This window comes from Nelumbo lutea, chromosome 5 (genome assembly GCF_056320005.1).
Source record: "Nelumbo lutea isolate HS-2025 chromosome 5, American lotus-T2T, whole genome shotgun sequence".
NCBI lineage: Eukaryota > Viridiplantae > Streptophyta > Magnoliopsida > Proteales > Nelumbonaceae > Nelumbo > Nelumbo lutea.
In genome coordinates, this window is record NC_142688.1 from 74789041 (window position 1) to 74809652 (window position 20612).

The 20612-nt window shown below is 41.1% G+C and overlaps 1 long non-coding RNA gene and 1 other non-coding gene across 2 annotated transcripts; both read left to right on the forward strand.

The window, feature by feature from the left end:
* The first annotated feature begins 3993 nt into the window (after positions 1-3993).
* Positions 3994-9439, forward strand: LOC148852934 (uncharacterized). The gene is made up of 3 exons (XR_016099393.1): positions 3994-4414; positions 8377-8728; positions 8803-9439. It is a non-coding gene; the product is annotated as an uncharacterized LOC148852934 (long non-coding RNA).
* A 10519-nt stretch (positions 9440-19958) lies between these two features.
* LOC148852935 (small nucleolar RNA R71) lies at positions 19959-20065 on the forward strand. The gene has a single exon (XR_016100057.1). It is a non-coding gene; the product is annotated as a small nucleolar RNA R71 (small nucleolar RNA).
* The last annotated feature ends 547 nt before the right edge of the window (positions 20066-20612 follow it).

Genomic DNA, 20612 nt, shown 5'->3' on the forward strand with positions numbered 1-20612 from the left:
AAACTTTCCCAAGATTTCCCTTTTCAACCTCCTTAAATGTTTCTTGATTAAGTTCCATTTATCATTTATTTTAAAGTTAGAATAACTTTGAAAATTTGCATCCCATCCCTCTTTTATAATCTTTATGTAATCCTCCTCCAAAAGTCAGCTTTGAAAAAATATAAAAAGAAAGGGATTTGAAGCATAAGACCCGTTTACAATCATCTTTATTGATTTATGATTTGACCCCCATCTTAGCCCTACCATACCTTGGACAGTTCTAAAAAGACTAAGAAATTCCATGGATCCAAACCTTTTTGACCATTTTCCCAAGTAAAATTACCCGCTTCCCCAATTGAATTTCAAAAAGATGCAAGAAATTAATAAATTGCAGGAAATTCATAGCTAGAATAAAATTATCCTCAATTCTCAAACCATATTTAAAATCCCCAATAAACACACACAATATATTACATGTTAGACAGTGTATGCCCTTAGCTCCAATCAGATTGATGTACTTGATGACATTTATTGTAAATCAATAAAAGTACATAATTGATTCATCTGTTTTGGTATGTTTCTATGTAATACCCTTAAATTGGACACTTATGAGACTTGTGTTAGTTTAGAATCTTCATAGCTGTTGGATATATCTGGAGAGATTTATCTTTCCAAGATTGACACTGATGTGCCACCAAGTTGGTTGGGATGGCTTGTCTCGGCTGCTAGGGTAAGACCTGAGGTGCATGCAGTGTGGGTTTTCTTAAAACCCTGAACCGGACTGAAATTCCAGTATTGCCCTGGACCTTAGAGATAGATGGGCAAAACTGGAATGTTACACCTAACCCCTACACTCGATTATGGTACTACACTATGTGTTGGATTGGGCTGTCTTTGATATGCCAATCAATGAGATCCTTAGAGGGGGTCAAAACTTGGGTATATTGGGACAGTCTAAGAATTCATCTGAGTGGGTGATCATAGTGACAGGATCAGCCCCTTTGTCGGACAAAGTGAATGATCAGGGATGCACTCTCTCTGATGGAAACCTAAACTGCCAGTAGTTGATTTCGAACGTTGAATTTTTTTTTTTTGCAAAATATATTTATATAGAGATATATATTATGGTTTCAAAATGTTTGTAAAAGGTTTTAATTCCCATGATCCATGTGAGTAGAGAGTGTAGCACTGTTCCTTGTAGCCGAGGGAGAGGTCATTTCTTGTCGGACAGTGTTTGATCATTATGGGTTGAAAGGTTAAGTGTAAGACCATTGAGGGTAATAACTGATCGGATAATCTTGCATCTTCCCACAGCCCTTAGGTTTTCATAAGGTGGCTGAACCCAAGGACCATTTAGTGTAAATTTTGGGCCCATTAAGAGCCCATAGTGATGGATTCAGGGTTCACTATCTCCTACAGTAAATTCGGCCAGGCCTTGTAACAAAGGCTGGGTTGAGCCCATGTGGCTGATGTGTAGATCAATGTAAGGGTCCTACGCCATACAAAGAGAGCTAATTGGGCAGCAGGTTAAAGGTGTAAGTGAGTGCATAGGCTTAAGGGGCCTAAATCCCAATTCAAACTAGGCTTAAATTGGTTAATTAAAAGGAGGCAAGATTTGATTTATAATCTGATTAAGATTAGCTGAAAGGATAAGATAAGTCTTATACATTTAAGAGTCCAGATCCAAATATCAGATTTGGATCAAGAAACCCTCTCATAATTAGATTAAGAGGCTGATCTAAAGAAGACTATAAATAGGGGGCGAATTCCTTAGTTTCAACACACAGCAATCTGTAGAATTCTCTTATTGTTCTTGCTATCCCTACCCAGTTTGATCTCCACCTATGGAACTGATCAAGAAGAATTCTTGATATTGTTTCTTGGCTGAAGAAACAATCTGAAGTCGTGCTCACCAACCCTTTAACCCATTCTTGATGAAGAATTCAGTTCTTGTTGAAGAGTCGTCTTGCTGATCCTACTTCACTATGTACTGTGTCATCTTCAGTGGAAGCGGGTTTTGGTTTTCTCTTTGGGCATGAACACCTTCATTGGGAGTTATTGCTACTTCGTATCAGGTATATCCCTCTCCTCCCTTTGGTTTCAAATCTAGTCTGGTTTTGTTTCAAGAATGATCATTGAAAATGCAATTTTCTAAAATAGGGAATGCGATTCCCAGACGGGAGAGAGAGAAATTTTTGAAATTTCGCCCGACCTTCCTGCAAGGTTCGGCCATCCATATGATGGATCTCTCATCCCTTCATTACATAGATTCAAATTACATAAAACATCAAGAATTCTGACCAAAATTTTACTTTCTTTCTTTTATCTGGTTCAACATAGATACAAGCATGCAACCATTCTTTGTTAGGAGGAAATGATTTAATTTTATAAGAATGTATATTTTAATTTTAGAAGAATGTATCCAAATTAAAAGTAAGCCCCTGACAAACCTTCTAATGACACAACAGTAGCATTGGGGTGCTTTATTTTCTTTTGAATTAAACCCATTTTGGTATTTGGTAGTTTAGTTTTAGAAAGAAAAGTAAAATCAAGAGTCTTTTTCGACTATATTTTGCATAAAATTTTTCTTACATGTCCCCTTTAGTTTTAGAAAGAAAGGCGTGTGTATAGCCTCCACCCTAGAAGTATTAGAAGCTCTTCCAAGTTGTCTCCAAATCCGCTCTACCTCTACAAAAAACATGACTCATGATTAAGGTCATCCCCCAAGCCTAATCTGCGCTCACTACCCCTTGGACTTTTAGACACTTCACTCCACATTACTCGACTGCCTTCCATCATTTAAATCCACCGAGCTTGACAAACTCCCCATTTCCTAAGGATCTACAAGAGTTCTCCTCCTGTTGTGTTCTTTGGTCTTCCATATACTCTTGAGAACTTGGATTATTCCACTCATTACACCATTTTTTTTTATCTATTTTCAACCATGGCACGTGATTGTGCATAGGTCCAGAAGTATAGTAAGCCTATATATCTCTAAGGGCCGAAATACCAAAGTTGCATCTATGGAAATTGTGGCCAATCCTACCACATGAAAAACAAACACCAAGCAAATTTTCATATCTCTAACAAGCTCACACTATTGGGGTCATGAAACAACCAACTTTTGAAGGACTCTCAATATCAATTTATAAAGCTTCTACAACTCTACAATCTAGGAAGGAGGTTCCTATCTATTGTCCTCTCTCTAGGGTAACTTACTCAAAAGGAAGATTATAGACTTGCATCCACACCCCCACCCTAGTTATTCTAGAGCCTCGTTGGTCTCTCCCTTCCTGCCACTCAGTTAACAACAACCATTTGTCATAGATAAGCTAGGGACTATTATCCCTCACATTGTCATAATCTACTTGATATCAAAACCTAAACTCGTAATAGTCCCTCTGCATGGTTGAATATGGAGACTATTCTCATTGATTGATCAACTACCATAAGCCCTATTTGCAATGTCCTACAGAGGTAATGCCATCGTAGGAAAATTTCTTCCTATCATACACAACTTCCAAACACTTTGGACTTCTTCTATTATATTTGAAGTAAAGTCGAAAAATCTACCCCTGGGTTTTGGTTCTCTTGCATTATTTGGACAAAGGTTGAGCTTAGGTCTTGAACCCCCCACTACTCACATTTTGATCACTTCCCGAAGCCATTCAACCAAAGAAAAGAGAAAACAACAAGAGCAAGACAAAAGATAAGGAACACTAAGAGATAAACAACCCCATAAAGGGTGGAAAGCATGGTTTTGAAAACTAGACTGGACCAGGCAGTCAGACAATTCGACCCGAGAACTAGTCAAGTCTTTGGGTCCAATTTTTCTCTGAATTGTAAATTCTCAACAAAAAAAAATAAACGTTGAAATGGTCAGAGAACCACTAACCTGGGTGGTCAAACTACTAAACCGTTCGACCTGGGCATTTGTTCGTGGTTATGTTTTATATTTTACTATAATTAAAAAATAATAATAATTAAAAATTCCCTATGAGTCCCAAATCTAATTGGGGCTAGAGTCTTACCGAACGAAAATGGTTTTCAATCTTTCTTTCTAAATTTCTCTTGCTCTAACCTTCGATGACTTGCAACAAGCTACGACAAGCTACGATGACGCATGGTGACTGATGACCGATAGTATTATTCTTTGATTCTCTCTATTTCTCGCTCGACCCATCAACCATTTGAGGTCCCATCTACCTCACATCTCCGACCTCCGACAGAAATCAAGAACCTATGACAACCTACATTGACCTATGGCGATTGGTAGTTTTGCAGCGGTGACATAGACCACAACGATGACATACAGATTGGTGGCTTTGGAATTTTTTCTCCTCTGTCGATGAGTCTTTAGTTGCAATGGTGGTTTTAATTCCCCTTTCTCTGTGATTGTGACACCATCACACCACTATTACAGGAAGCTGAGAAGGTATAATATACCCAATTTTCCGTATTTGTTCCATTATTTATATATAGTTTTTCATATGATGTTTTTTTTGAATTTTTTCTTGTATTTATTTAATTTTTATGATATTTTTATTATTTATAAATATTTTTTTTGTTTTTACTTTATTTATGATGTTATGGGTCAAACCATTCGATTCAGATGGTTGAACCGATGAACCGGAAAACGATGGCCAGAATGGTCTCGTTTTTTATTCGGTTTTTAAAACCTTGGTAGAAAGCATACAGAGAGATAAAAACAAACCAGAAAAAAAAAAAAGAGACAAGGAAGCCACAACCTCTTCAATGGCCAATGCAACTGACACTTGAAACTTGTACAACACAACCAAAACAAAGCAGTTAGTCGTCGAACAAGACTACAATCCATTTAAAATATTGATGAGAAAAGACAAACAAAGATAGAAGAGAAGTAGGAGAGAAGAGAAGAGAAGGAGAGGAGAATAAGAACTTGAAGGTTGGGTTCAGAAACGAAAGTGAGAAAGCTAGCAATTGCCGCCCCTCTACTTATATTTATATTCATATCCAAATAAATGTAAAAGGGCTGAATTACCTTTATTGCTTACATGGTAAAAATAAATAAATTAATAATATAAGTTTGAAATAACTACTAACTAACAAACTGAAATAACTAACATAATTACTAACTGTACGGACACAGTGGGGACCACATCAGTGTTCTCTACACCCCCACTCAAGTTGGGAATAGATATTTGTCATTCCCAACTTGCGAAGGTCTGCCACTAACTTCTTCCTTGAAACAGCCTCGGTGAAAAGATTTACAAGTTGCATGTCAGAGTTGATATACGGAAGACATACTTTTTGAGATGCAACCCTTTCTCTGATAAAATGTCTATCCACTTCAATATGCTTAGTTCTATCGTGTTGTACTGGATTATGAGCTATATTAATAGCAACCTGATTATCACAATACAACATTAAGGGCTTCTCATAAGCAATACCCAACTCCTCAAATTGGGATCTCAACCATAGGATTTCAGCCATACCATTAGCCATGGACCTATACTCAGCTTCAGCACTGGAACGAGAAACAACATTTTGTTTCTTACTCCTCTAGGAGACAGGATTACCTCCTACAAAAGCACAATATCTAGAGGTAGATCTTTTATCATCGACACACGCTTCCCAATCAGCATCTATGTAAACTTCTATCTTCATGTGATCATTATTCTTGAACAAAACACCTCTGCTAGGACACCTTTTCAAATATATCAATATCCTTTCAACTGCAAGTAGGTTGGTAGTTCTAGGAGAGTGCATATACTGACTAACAACACTAACTGCATAACTGATGTTTGGCCGTGTGAGACAAAGATAGAGAAGTTTTCCAACTAGCGATTGGAACATAGCTTTATCTTCAAGAGGATCTCCACCTTCTGCACTGATCTTGTGGTTTTGTTCAATTGGTGTGTCAGCAGGCTTCACACCCAACTTTTTAGTTTCTTCCAACAAGTCAAGAACATACTTTCTTTGAGAAACAAAAATTCCATGCTTGGACTTAACTACTTCAATACCTAAGAAGTATTATAGCTCTTCTAGATATTTGACCTCAAATTCTTGATGAAGGGGTTACTTAAGGGTCTCAATTTCACTGTTATCACTCCCTGTTATTACAATGCCATCCACATATACAACAAGCAAGGTTAAGGAAGAATCCACTTTCTTGATAAACAAGGTGTGGTCTGACTGGTCTTGTACATAATCGAACTTTTCAAGGGCTTGTCTGAATCTATCAAACCAAGCTCTAGGAGACTGCTTTAGTCCATACAAGGCTTTGTTCAGCCAGCAAACATTCTTTCTTGTTTCTGCATCATAAAATCCAGGAGGTAACTACATGTAAGCCTCTTCCTGTAAGTCCCCATTAAGGAAGGTGATGCTGCTCAATCTGGGGTGGTGCACGAACTGAGGAGAGCAACCAGATGGTCCTTGATGGCAAGGTGGGGCCAATCTACAAGGATGAGGCTGCGCTTCAAGACCTGTGATCAAGGAAGTAGGAGTGCCTGGTAGGCACCGAAGTGTTGCGCGGTTGCATAGCTCGGTAGAGAGCCAAGGTGTCGAACTGAGCTTCCAGGTCTGTCCTCCTAGTGGGGCCGAGGAATGGCTCTGATTCGAAGTGCATGTCGAGCTTCTATGCCGTGCTGATGCTCGGTCTTGGTGTGCCGAGCTTTGGAGTTGGGCCTGAATTTCGGAGTTGAGGCCGCTGTGAAGCTCGGCCATGATGTGCCTAGCTTATGAAGTTGGGGCTTAGCTCGGTCGAATGTCGATGAAAGGCTTTTTGCTACCGGCCGGAGGCCGAGCTCCAGAATTGAAGTTGTGATGCTTGGCCATGGGGCGCCAAGCTACAAAGACGGGTCCCTTGGGGGTGCCAAGCTGTGGAACTGAAGTTGTTGCGATGCTTGACTGTGGCTTGCTAATCTTCGAAGCTGAGGTCCTTGCCAGTGCCGAGCTATTATGATGCTCGGTTGTTACCGAGCTTCAAAGTTGGGGGCTTCGCAGGTGCCAACCTATTGTGATGCTCAGTTGTGATTTGCCGAGCTTCAAAGTTGAGGGTATGCTCTTCGACTGAGGAACTTGTACTTGAAATTTCAGGATCTGAGCATCACTCCCCCAGTTCTGAAGTCGAAGAATAGGATGCTTGGCAGGGACAAAGCGAGGCCTCCTTTGCTGTAGGGCATCCCGAGGAAATCAGGGGAATTGGTTGACCCAGTGGGCCTGGGTGAACCTCAAGCACCTGCATTGGTGGTTGGACCACTGCCACAGGGTGCACCAGAGCAATTAATGCCCTAGCTATTGCTTGTCAAGGTCGTCGCATCTATTTCTAAGGCTTTGTGCATGCGGTAACAGTCGCGTCGGTTGATCTTCCCGAGCTTTGTTAGGGCGGCGCTTGATCTCTACCATAGATTTGGCATTGGTTCACATTCCTGTAGGCTATAAGAAGGGGTGGAGGGGCATTTTCCCTTTGCCATTTGTGAGAGGAGTTGTTGGGATAGCTCGGCGGGGTGTTGTCAACATTGCTTGGCGCTTTATTTTTATTCCTCGACTTTAAGCTCAGTAAGATGTCTTCCTCATCTTCCCATTCTTCTTCTGCTTCTAGCTCTTCTGGTTCTAGTGAGTCCGATTACGAGTCTGAGGTTGAGGAGGTCAAGGTTGGTACTTCTAGTGCAGAAGTCGAGCTTCCACTACGGGCTGGACACCAGTTTGGGACCACACCCGATGCGTTGGACATCAAGGATATGGCTCGGATTCAAGCTATGTATGACATCCTTGAGGACATTCGAATGAGGTGCCCGCAACAGGGTGAGATGGCCACCAGTGCTCGGCCCGATGAACTTTTGTGTGTACGAGAACAGTTTTGAAGTCAGGCTGAGGTTCCCTCTGAACGAAGGGGTTGCCGAGGTACTTGCATGGTTCCGAGTACTATCAGTGTAGTTGATACCGAACTCCTTTAGGTTTTTGGTTGGCCTTCTGTCCTACTGCACTGTCTGTGATATCGAGTTGACCCTGGGTATGGTGAGCTTCCTTCATCAGCTCAAACCTCACTAGTAGGGCTATTACTATTTCTTGACTAGGAAGAATGTCAAAGTGTTGGTCAGGGCTCCTTCCTCTGTGAAGCATTGGAAGGAGACTTTCTTCTTTGTCCATTGTTATAGGGGCCTCCCCTTCCCAGCCGTGCTACAAGAGCCAAGAATGAGAGTGCCCCAACTTTAATGGTTGGCGCTTACTTGGGAGGAATGGTCGGCTCTGATCATGATCCACGAGATAGACGTAACTGTGTATACATGCTCAGAGATGCTGATGCTCGACGGGCTGATACGTAGGGTGGCTGGTCTGTCCATTTTGTTGCTTTATCTTCTTGTACTTTCTTTGCTTCTTTGTTCTTGTACTTATTGTCGTGCTTCCGTGATACAGGTGTAGAAATGGCGAGTGAAGAGGAGATCGTACGCCTGACGAAGGAGAATCGCCAGAGGCAGAACCGGGCTGGCACGGTACCGCAGGTCTGAGTTGAGGTAGTTCCTCCCCTGAGTCTTCCGAGAGGGCACCTCACTGGCAGAAGAGAGCTCGACGGCGGGGGAATGGGGTCGTGGTGGTCGTGGAACTCGGGGAAGCTCTCCAGACAGCTTTCCCTATGCAGATCGAGGTGGGGAGCAGTAGCTCGAACATCCATGTGACGCGCTAGACGGTTCATAGTCGGGACAGGCTAAAGGTCGGGAGTATTGGGAGCAGTGCATTAGAGTGCTCGCTAATCCGGGCTGCGGCTCAGGTAAGCTCATACATAAGTGCCTTCATTGTTTTAAGTGTGTGTCCTCGTGCTAACATTGCTTCTAGTGTCCGCAGAACACATGCTCGGCCATTGCTGTGCTTGATCGCCTTCATGAGTTGCGGCGGTGGTACGAGAAGGAACATTCCGCGTACTTGCAGCCGAAGCCACAATTGGCTGAGCTTCAAGCGGTTGGGGAGCGATCTACTACATTGGAGAATGAGGTGGCTGAGTTGAAGGCTCGGTTGACCGAGCAAGTAGAGTTGGTCCATGACTTGAAGCATGAGACCACCAAACTCAAGGAAGAGAGGGAACGACTGAAGCAAGTGGCCGCAGAGGAGGCAGTGACGCAGTATAAGAATTCAGTGGAACTTCGGTAGGACATGGATCAGTATGCTTCAGCTTCCTACTAAGCAGGTTTTAATGTCTTCCAACAGAGAGTGTTGTGCCACTGTCCCGAGCTAGCCAATGTTGCGCAGACTTGGGAAGCCTATGACGATGAAACACCCCCGACCTTGGATGAGCTTGTTGGTGAGGAAGGTGGAGGCGGCGAAGCTAATGAAGATAGGGATGATGAGGCCGCCAACTTCCCTTCTGTGGATTAAACTATCATAGGTCCCTTCTTTTTCTTTTTGTTGCTCTTGTAATGGCTTGGTATGCCGAGCTTTCGCCTAATGTATTGGTTGCTCTAACTTAATGAAATTTTCTTGTTCCAAACTTGTGTGAAACTTATATATATATATTTTTTTGTTTCCTCGGCCTTGCCTTGGCCAAGGTTTGGTTTGGCTGAGATCTTTAGCCTTCAATTGGTGAAGCGGGAGTTTATTCCGAGCTCTCGTCTTTGGAATGCTCAGATTTCAGTCTCGGGAGCCTTTGGGGCCCTTCGAGGGCTAGTCGTTCCTCGGTTAGCTCTGGCCGACTTAGACGGTAGGCGAGCGGAGTTTGGTTGACAGTCCTCAGGCCTTTTGAGGGGTGGGGGTGTTCTTCTCTACTTTAGGCTCAGGCAATCGAAGGTCAGCTAAGTCAGATAGGTCAGCGATATTCTACCGATCTTTGCATTGTGGGCTCAAGCCGTGCGGAGGTCAGTTGAGTCAGGTAGGTTAGTAGTACGCTACTGAGCTGTGCATTGTGGGCTTAGGCCGTTCGGAGGTCAAATGAGTCAGGTCAGTCGGTAATACATTGTCGAGCTATGCGTTGTAGGCTCAGGCCGTTCGGGGGTCAGCCGAGTCAATGGGTTATACGAAGCTACACATGTGTGGTCGTGTAGCACGGTCATGTAGCGCGGTCGTGTAGCACGGTCATGTAGCGTGGTCGTGTAGTGTAGTCATGTAGCTTGGTTGTGTAGTGGCATGTGTGTTTTATGTGGTGTGCGTGCATGTGGTGTGTCGGCCGCTCAACGTTTTGCTTGAACAAGATGCCCTTTATTGATATTGAGTTATTGGTAGTACATCCGAAGATTTCCTGTGTTCTAATTCCTCAATATTGGTCGGTCATCCAGGTCTTCGAGCCGGTAGGTACTTGGACCAAGAACCTTAGTGGCTCTCTACGACCCTTCCCAATTTTGTCCGAGCTTTCCTTCTCTGAGCGCTGATGAACTTACAATTTATCTATAATTTTTTAGGACTTTAGCTTGGATTTTTAAGCCGGTTTTATTAATTTTTGCCTTAATTTAGCTTAATGCTAAGAATAGGTTCAGTGATAATCAATCCAAGAAAAGGAAGGAAAAAGGCAAGAAAAGAAGGTTCAAAAAGACCAATTTCAGTCCAGCCCGGTCGTGGAAGCAAGAGAGAGCACTTCGGCCCAAAAAGAGCAAGTGAATTCCTTGAGAAAACCCAAGAAAATAAAGCCTAGCTATGAGGAGAATTTGGCCTAGCAAGGAAGGCCCATTTTTAGCCCAAATAACAGCCTAGAGTATAGCCCACATGAGCTCAAAAGCAAGCTAAGTTGTATCCCAAATAGCAGCCCAAAGGGAGCTAGGGGCGGCAACTTCTAGGAGTTTCTTGAAGAGAATGAGGGAGCACTCTAGAAGGTTCATGAGGGGTGTAATACACCCCATTCTAGAGGCTTCAAGAAGGGGCAAAAGCCCCCTTGAAAAATTATATAAGGAGGCCTCTAGGAGGGGAGAAAGTTGTTCAATTGCTTGAGAGGAAGGCTCTCCCACTCTTAGAGGTTCGGCCACCTTGAGAGAAGAGAAGAGAAGAAGGCTAGGCTTAAGGAAGAAGAAGAAGAAGGGCTGAAGGAAGTTCAAGACAAGCAAGCTAGAAGAAGAAGGTGAGTTCGAATTGAGAGTTTGTGATTCAAAGATCTTCTGTAATAAATCATTTGTAGTTTCATTCTCTTTTGATTTGAATTCAGTTTCTTAGTTATATGTTCTTTCTTCTTTCTCCTTGTTTCCATTCTTCCTTGATGTATTTCAGCTTGTAAAATTTCAGTTTAGCAATCTAATTCTTTTTTATTCATTCAAATGGTCATGCATTGTATTTGAAGTTTCTTGAATAAGGGTGTGATTGTAGATTAATTCGGCCAACTAACCTTCAAAACTCAGATCTGAATTCTCAGATCTGAGATTGCAAGATCTGAATTGCTTGAAAGAGAATTCAGATCTGCAATTTTCAGATTGGGCGAATTAATCTACAGCTTGGAATTCCTAGAGTGCTTGAGAGAGACTCTAGGAATTCAGATCTACTATTCAAGAACTGAATTGAGTGCAAGGTTAGAGATAACTTGCACAATTCAGTTGGTGATCAATTCAGATTTGAATTGATGCCTTAGAAGTGTTTGAAGAAATGCATGCATGAGGATTAGATTCTTGCTAGAGATAGAAGAACCATCACTCATGCATAGGATGAACATGCACTTGAGAGAGGCTGTTCATGACCTTGGGGTTTCACCAAACCAAGGCTCAATCATGATTCATTCGAATGATCCAAATTGATAGATTGCTGAATTCTGAGATTGACATTTACTGCTTACTCTTCTAACCTGAATTGAAGGCAATTGGGCCAATGATTTAGATAGATTTTAATTTAGGATTTCTTAGCTTTCATTAGAGTTTTGATTTATTTGTTGATCAGATAAGAAATGTTCAATTTAGTATTGGTAATTGTTTCCTAAATCCTCGTGGGAACGATACTTCACTCACTACTTTATTACTTGAACGGCTAGTGCACTTGCTAGTGTCACAATGAGCCACACATCAAGCGCGGGCACTATGACTTTGCAGAGGATGAGGTTATTAGACAATGTATGCCCTGAGCTCCACTCAGATTGATGTACTTGAAGACATTTATTGTAAATGAATAAAAGTACATAATTGATTCATGTGTTTTGGTATGTGATGAACCTACAATTTATCTATATTTTATGAGGTTTTTGCATGAAATTTTATGCTGGTTTAATTAGATTTTGCCTTATTTTAGCTTGATTGCAAGAAAGATTTCAGGGGGAGCCAAATCAACAATAAGAATGCAAAAGCAAGAAAAGAAAGCCCAAAATTTATCAAGTTCAGCCCGGCCCAGCCATGAGAGCAAGGGAGTTTCATTCGGCCCAAGTAGTGCAAGCTAACTCTTTGGAAAACCCAAGGGAAGAAGCCTAGCAAGAAGGAAATTTCGGCCCAGGCCATTTTTAGCCCAAATAACAACCTAGAGTGTAGCCCACATGAGCTCAAAAGCAAGCTAAGTTGTAGTCCAAATAGCAGCCCAAAGGGAGATAGGGGCGGCAACTCCTAGAAGTTTCTTGAAGAGAAGGAGGGAGCACTCTAGAAGGTTCATGAGGGGTGTAATACACCCAATTCTATAGACTTCAAGAAGGGGCAAGAGCCCCCTTGAAAAACTATATAAGGAGGCCTCTAGGAGGGGGGAGAGGTGTTCAATTGCTTGAGAGGAAGGCTCTCCCACTCTTAGAGGTTCGGCCACCTTGAGAGAAGAGAGGAGAAGAAGGCTAGGCGCAAGGAAGAAGAAGAAGAAGGGCTGAAGGAAGTTCAAGACAAGCAAGCTAGAAGAAAAGGTGAGTTCGAATTGAGGGTTTGTGATTCAAAGATCTTTTGTAATAAATCAATTGTAGTTCATTCTCTTTTGATTCGAATTCAGTTTCTTTGTTATATTTTCTTTCTTCTTTCTCCTTGTTTCCATTCTTCCTTGATGTATTTCAGCTTGTAAAATTTCAGTTCAGCAATCTAATTCTTTTTTATTCATTCAAATGGTCATGAATTGTATTTGAAGTTTCTTGAATAAGGGTGTTATTGTAGATTAATTCGGCCAACTAACCTTCAAAACTCAGATCTGAATTCTCAGATCTGAAATTGCAAGATCTGAATTGCTTGAAAGAGAATTCAGATCTGTAATTTTCAGATTGGCCGAATTAATCTACAGCTTGGAATTCCTAGAGTGCTTGAGAGAGACTCTAGGAATTCAGATCTACTATTCAAGAACTAAATTGAGTGCAAGGTTAGAGATAACTTGCACAATTCAGTTGGTGATCAATTCAAATTTGAATTGATGCCTTAGAAGTATTTGAAGATGCATGCATGGGGATTAGATTCTTGTTAGAGATAGAAGAACCGTCACTCATGCATAGGATGAACATGCGCTTGAGAGAGGCTGTTCATGACCTTGGGGTTTCACCAACCCAAGGCTCAATCATGATTTATTCGAATGATCCAAATTGATAGATTGCTGAATTCTGAGATTGACATTTACTGCTTACTCTTCTAACCTGATTTGAAGGCAATTGAGCCAATGATTTAGATAGACTTTAATTTAGGAATTTTTTTAGCTTTCATTAAAGTTTTGATTTATTTGTTGATCAGATAAAAAGTGCTCAATTTAGTATTGGTAATTGTTTCCTAAATCCTCGTGGGAACGATACTTCACTCACTACTTTATTACTTGAACGGCTAGTGCACTTGCTAGTGTCACAATGAGCCACACATCAAGTTTTTGGCACCGCTGTCGGGGATTAATAGAAGCAATATTAGGAAACATTGAGCATTCTTAATCTGGTATCATTCAGCATTGCATTCATAGTTGGTTTAATTTGCTTAACTTTACATTTTAGCTTTGAATGCAACTGCTGTACTACTGTAGTTATGTTTCTTCTTTCTTAAGTAGATTACTTTCTTTTGTTGGTTTCAGTTTCATTTTAATAAAGGCATATTTCATTTCTATTCAATCTTGGTGTTGTTCCCTTCAAAAAGAAAAAAAAAGAAAAAATTCACAAAAACATGAGTGTTGCAGATCTGAGTTGCATTCGGCACTCAGATCAGCAGATTTCAGATCTGCAGCACTCAGCCGAAAAGAAATGCTTGTGTTTCAGACTTTTATTTCTTTTTTTATTATAAAAAGAAAAAAATATATATATATATAAAATGAAAAAAAAGGGAGATCTTTTGAACAACAAGAGGAGCAATTGAGAATTCAGATTTGAGTTCAGATCTGAGTTCTGCTATTGCAGATCTGCAACAGTTCAGATCTGAGTTCCTCTGAACTCAGACCTGAACTGATGCAATTTTGAGGGGAATTGGGTGTCATCACCACCCCAATTCACCCTAGGGCACTTCTGTTATTCCCCAAAAACAATTTGGTAGCAATAACTAAAGATAAGGCAATTGAGAATTCAGATCCGAACTCAGACTTGAGTTCAGACCTGAATTCTGCTATTGCAGAACTGCTTAGTTCAAATCTGAGTTCAGATGAACTCAAACCTGAACTGATACAAGTTTAAGGTGAATTGGGTGCCATCATCAAATTTCACTAAGTTTCACATCTGTAACTAAATCTTAATGAGAGTTCAACTTTAGAGTGCCCCTTTGAACCTCAGCTATCACCACAATTTCTTAATTCTAGGGGTGAGTGCATCTTATGCTCCATCTCACCCCCTTTTTTTTTTTTTTTGGTGTGAGTGCATCTTATGCTCCATCTCACACTGGTCACTTGCTTGAGGTAGGTAAATAGGACTCATGTTCTAAGCTGATAGTTTTACTATTCAGCTCAGAATAGCGGAGTCAATTTGGGCTTTTGTCCTTCTTTGCAATTATTGAACCTCAAGAATCAACACTTCAGATGTGCACTAGCTTTCTTGACCATTAACAATGAAATCAAGGGCTTCCATACACATGAAGGAAGTTAGGGCTAGTCATGCTGAAAGGCATATTCAGCTCTCCTTTTCTCAAGCATATATCAAACTGGGTTATTCACAAGAATAAAAACTTAACAAGTACATCAGTCTCCCTCAACTCATTGAATTCCTTCTTAAAAAAAATCATCAAATAAATAGTAATGAACTTGAGGGGTTCCAGTCTTTTTTGGTTATGTCATTGCCTGCATATGTGTGTTGGGGTGCATGGTTTCAGCCCCCATATCCTAGCCTCGGGCTCACTCCCCCACACTTAAGATGAACATTGTCCTCAATGTTCGTAGTGTTAGGGGATCACACTTGCTAGAGCAAACTGAAGAAAAGAAAATGATGAACTGAGTCCTTAAAGAATTGGAATTTTGAGAAAAAGATCTTTATTTTACTAACTAATATTCTAAAAAGATAAATGACAAAAAGATTCCTTAACCTGTTCATGAGCAAGCATAAAAGATTATTGGTTATCAAGATAAACAGTGGATGGAGGGGGTACAGTACCGCTCATTAAATATGGTTTCAGGCGCTGACCATTTACTTTAAACGTGCTGTGAACCGGGTGGGTGAGTTCTATAGCCCCATGGGGAAAAACTTGTGAAATGGTAAAGGGTCCAGACCACCTGGATCTCAGCTTACCTGGAAACAAGCGGAGACGGGAATTATATAACAATACCTGTTGGCCTACATAAAAGTCCCGTCTCAGCAAGTTCTTATCATGCCAGTTTTTTATTCTTTCTTTATAAACTTTGGCATTCTCATAGGTGGTAAGTCTGAATTCATCCAATTCATTCAATTGCAACCGCCTTTTAGCCCCTGTGGCCTGAATGTCAAAATTTAAGAATTTAAGAGCCCAATAGGCCTTGTGTTCCAATTCAACTGGTAAATGGCATGCTTTACCAAAGACCAATCTGTAGGGGGACATGCCAATGGGTGTCTTAAATGCAGTTCTGTATGCCCATAATGCATCATCTAATTTGATGGACCAATCTTTTCTGGCAGATGCTACGGTCTTTTCCAGAATTCTTTTGAGTTCCTTGTTAGCCAACTCCACTTGGCCACTGGTTTGAGGGTGATAAGGGGTAGTTAATTTATGTGTAATTCCATATTTCTGCATTAACCTCTCAAATTGGCTATTGCAGAAGTGAGTTCCCCTATCACTAATTATAGCTCGCGGAGTGCCAAATCGGGAGAATAGCTTCTTTAGGAAGTGTACCACCCTTCTTGAGTCATTTGTGGGTAAAGCCATGGCTTCTACCCATTTGGATACATAGTCAACTGCAACGAGGATGTACTTATTCCCAAAAGAATTCGGGAAAGGTCCCATGAAATCTATACCCCAAACATCAAAGATTTCACAGATTAAAATATTGGAAAGGGGCATTTCATTCCGTCGGGAAATGTTTCCCGATCTTTGGCATTTGTCACATGTGGACACATACCTATGGGCATCTTTGAAAAGTGTGGGCCAATAAAAACCTGATTGCAAAACCTTGGCTGCGGTGCGACTAGCTCCAAAATGACCTCCTGCTTCTTTATCATGGCAAAATTGGAGTACCGACTCCATCTCCTCCTCGGGGACACATCTCCTTATGATCTGATCTGCACACAATTTATACAAAAAGGGTTCCTCCCACAGATAGTATTTTACATCAGAAAGGAATTTCTTTTTCTGTTGATATGAAAGGTTAGGAGGAAGGACTTGTGCAGCTAGATAATTAGCAAAATCAGAATACCAAGGATATGAGTATTTCTGTATTGAGTACAACTGCTCATCTGGAAATTCTTCTCGAATGTTGCTGGTTATCTCCTTTTTTGAGCTTACCGTGTCCAACCGGGAGAGATGGTCAGCAGCCAGGTTTGCAGCACCCTTCATGTCTCTAATCTCAATGTCAAACTCTTGCAATAAAAGGATCCACCTAATCAGTCTTGGTTTTGAGTTTTGCTTGGTAAGCAAGTGCCTTAATGCCGAGTGATCTGTGTAGACAACAACCTTGGATAATATCAGATATGAACGAAACTTATCAAGTGCAAATATTACTGCTAGCAGCTCCTTTTCTGTGGTGGTGTAATTGAGTTGGGGTCCAGTCAAGGTTCTGCTAGCATAGTAAATTGGCTGAAAATGTTTGTTCATTCTTTGTCCTAAAATAGCTCCTATAGCAAAATCACTCGCATCACACATTAATTCAAATGGGAGGGTCCAATCTGATGCTACCATGATAGGTGCATGGATCAATTTGTCTTTCAAGATGTTGAAAGCATGAAAGCATTCAGTTGAAAATTCAAAAGGCACTTCTTTCTGAAGCAAGGTAGATAATGGCTTGGAAATTTTTGAGAAATCTTTAATAAACCTCCTATAGAATCCGACATGTCCTAAGAAACTTCTGAAAGAACGAACAGATGTTGGGGTTGGCAATTTTTCAATTGCCTCCACCTTGGCCTTATCGACTTCTATACCTCTTTGAGAGATCTTGTGTCCAAACACTATGCCTTCTTGCACCATAAAATGACATTTCTCCCAATTCAACACAAAATGTGTTTCTTTACATCTAGTAAGCACCCGTTCCAGATTATTCAAACATGCATCAAACGAAGAGCCAAAAACTGAAAAATCATCCATGAAGATCTCAATAAATTTTTCAACCATATCAGAAAATATAGACATCATACATCGCTGAAAGGTTGCTAGGGCATTGCATAACCCAAAGGGCATCCTTCGGTATGCAAAGGTTCCATATGGGCAAGTAAAAGTGGTCTTTTCTTGATCTTCTGGTGCAATTGGTATCTGGTTATACCCTAAATATCCATCCAAGAAACAATAACACTCATGCCCGGCTAGCCTCTCCAACATTTGATCCATAAATGGGAGAGGGAAATGGTCCTTCCGGGTGGCTTCATTTAATTTTCTATAGTCAATACACACACGCCATCCGGTAACGGTTCTAGTAGGGATGAGTTCATTTTTCTCATTTGGAACAACAGTCGTACCCCCTTTCTTGGGCACAACTTGCACAGGGCTTACCCAAGAACTATCAGAAATAGGATAAATGATCCCAGCATCTAACAACTTAATTATTTCAGCCTTTACCACTTCTTTCATGTTGGGGTTCAGGCGCCATTGGGGTTGAATGGAAGGCTTGCTGTCCTCTTCCATCAAAATTCTGTGAGTGCAGATTGATGGATTAATGCTTTTGATATCTTTTACCTTCCAAGCTATAGCATTTTTGTGTTCCGCAGCACTCTTAATAATTTTTCTCTTTGTAAGGGATTCAGCGCTGCGGAAATTATCACGGGGAGATCTGATGGTTCCTCAAGGAAAGCATACTCCAAATGGGATGGTAATTGCTTCAGTTCAAGGGTGGGGGGTTCTTGGAGTGATGGCTTACCTGATGGTCCAGGCAATTTGCCTAAGTTCTCTAATTTAAGAAACCCCTTTCCCTTGAATTGAGGCTTATCGTTCAGGTTTGCTATCATGAGGTTTATTTTTTCATTTTCTCCTTCTTCAAGTTCTCCCTGCTGGAGGCAGAGTTCAAGAGAATCAGTTATTCTACTTGCCTGGAAGCATTCATCAATTGTCAATTCAATGGCATCAATCATAAAACAAGAATCATCACTAGAGAGTGCATGTTTCATAGCATTAGACATTTTAAAAATTATCTCCTCATCTTGTATCCTAATGCTGAGTTGTCCTTGTTGGACATCAATCATTGCTTTCCCGGTAGCCAGGAAAGGTCTCCCTAGGATAAGCGGGACCTCCACATCTTCTTGCATGTCTAACACAATGAAATCAACTAGAAAAATGAATTTGTCAACTTTAACTAACACATCTTCTATGATCCCCCTAGGATGTCTAATGGATCTATCAGCCAATTGTAATGCCACTCTAGTGGGTTGGGGTTCATTCAACCCCAATTTCTTGAAGATAGAATATGGCATTAAATTGATGCTAGCTCCCAGGTCACATAAAGCTTTTTCAATTTTTAAACTGCCAATGGTACAAGGAATAGTAAAACTCCCTGGATCTTTGAGTTTCTGAGGCAGCTTGTTCAGAAGGATAGCAGAACATTCCTCATTTAATGCAACTGTAGCCACATCTCCCAGTTTCCTTTTGTTTGCCAATAATTCCTTCAAAAACCTTGCATAGTGTGGCATCTGGGCTAAAGCATCAGCAAAAGGAATATTAATATGTAAACTTTTAAATATTTCAAGAAACTTACCAAATTCCTTCTCCAATTTTTGTTGTTTCAGCCTGTTAGGGAATGGGACTTGTGGTTGTTGGTGCATTCCTTGTTGTGCTTCTGGTTGTTCCGTCTTCTGTTGTCTAGTCCCAAGGCTTGTTTCTGCCTTGGGTTCAGCCCAATTCTTCTTTTCTACCTCAGGCAACTCTTTTCCACTCCTTAAGGTAATAGCTTGCACCTGCTCTCATGGATTCACTTCAGTGTTGCTTGGAAGAGTTCCAGACAGTCTGGAAGAGATTAATTGTGCCAATTGCCCCACTTGGTTTTTTAGGTTTTTTATTGAGGCTTCTTGGTTCTGGAACCTAGTTTCTGCACCTGCTATAAATTTTGTCATCAGTTCTTCCAAATTGGATTTTGGTTCAGGCTGATGATAAGTCTGGTGGAACGGCTTGGAAGTATGCTGATTTGGCCAGGGCTGGTTTGAATGTCCCCTCCATCCTGGATGAAAAGTATGGTGACTCTGGTAACCCTGTTGTCTTGACAAATTGCTGACATAGTCAACTTGTTCAGTAGATGGTTTGAACTGATTGCCAACTTGGCAGTCTGTACTGATGTGGCCTCCCCCACACAATTCACAATTAAGAGGCTGCACATGCATGGCAGCTATCTGCATTTCATCTATTTTCTTACTGAGTGCTCCTATTTGTGCAGATAGTGTTGTATTAGTGTCAACATTATGCAAGCCTTGCTGCTTCCTAGTTTGAGTTCTTTCCGAATGCCATTGATAGTTGTTGGTTGCCATTTCCTCAATAAGTGCATGGGCAACCTCAGGAGTTTTATTATTTATGGATCCTCCGGCTGCAGCATCTAATATGGTCTTATTTGAGTCAGTAAGACCATTATAGAAAGTCTGCACTTGCAACCAAATGGGGAGGCCATGGTGAGGAACTCTCCTTAACAGCTCCTTGTATCGTTCCCATGACTCATATAAAGATTCCCCCTCTTGTTGGAAAAAAGTAGTGATGTCATTCCTCATTTTAGCAGTTTTAGAAGGGGGAAAATATTTAGAGAGAAAACGGCTGGCCATTTCGTCCCACGTAGCTATTGATCCTGCCGGTAACGAATTCAGCCATACTTTGGCTTTATCTTTCAAAGAAAATGGGAATAACCTCAACCTAATGGCGTCATCACTTACCCCATTGTGTTTGAAGGTGTCACAAATTTCTAAAAAGTTAGAAATGTGTGCATTGGGATCTTCGTGGGCCAATCCACAGAATTGCACCGTGTTTTGAATCATTTGTATGATGGCAGGTTTGATCTCAAAGTTGTTAGCAGCAATATTGGGCCTGATAATGCTGGAGGCAGCTCCAGTGAGTGTGGGTTTGGCATAGTCCATCATAGTCCTCTGCTCAGCCATTTCTTGAGCTTCTTGAGCTTCTTGTGCTTCTTGTCTGACTTGCCTAGCAGCTCTTAAACGGACACGGAGAGTCCGTCCAATCTCTGGGTCGTAAAGGATCTCTTCCAGTTCAGGTCTGCTTGTCATAAACTGTTAAGGTCAAAGCAATAAAAAGGCCAATATTCACAAA